Source organism: Austrofundulus limnaeus, unplaced genomic scaffold (genome assembly GCF_001266775.1).
Source record: "Austrofundulus limnaeus strain Quisiro unplaced genomic scaffold, Austrofundulus_limnaeus-1.0 Scaffold13570, whole genome shotgun sequence".
Lineage (NCBI taxonomy): Eukaryota > Metazoa > Chordata > Actinopteri > Cyprinodontiformes > Rivulidae > Austrofundulus > Austrofundulus limnaeus.
This window is the reverse complement of record NW_013965972.1, coordinates 1-438: the sequence shown is the minus strand read 5'-3', so window position 1 is coordinate 438 and position 438 is coordinate 1. Positions and strand designations below refer to the sequence as shown.

The 438-nt window shown below is 43.6% G+C and overlaps 1 pseudogene; it reads left to right on the top strand.

Moving 5' to 3' along the window:
• Positions 1 to 401, top strand: LOC106512786 (alsin pseudogene; annotated as a pseudogene).
• The last annotated feature ends 37 nt before the right edge of the window (positions 402 to 438 follow it).

Below are 438 nucleotides of genomic sequence, written 5' to 3'. Positions count from 1 at the left end.
GATCGTGTCCAGCAGTAAAGATGCCTGTTTTGTTTCTGCCGTTGAGACTCTGCAACAGATCAGGTAGATTTTGTGTTTCTTGCTACGACACATGAACACACTTTGTGGGTAAATTCAGCCCTCATCAATGCCTGCCAGGCACTTTATAGTGCATTTGAAATGACCTATCCCAATTTATTTGTTATTTACCTCTTGCAGCACCACTTTCACACCTTCAGACAAGCTCATGGTGATACAGAAGACGTTTGAGGAGCTCACTCTGGAGGTGAAGCCTTTCCTGGATGGAGATTTTCTGTGGTGCATGGACGATCTGTTTCCTCTCTTCCTTTATGTGGTGCTCAGAGCGAGGTGTGTTATCTCCCCCACACACACTTGTATACAAGAAAATATATTTTTGTCTTGTAGGGGAAAGTGACTTATGTTAAATAAGCCCACCTC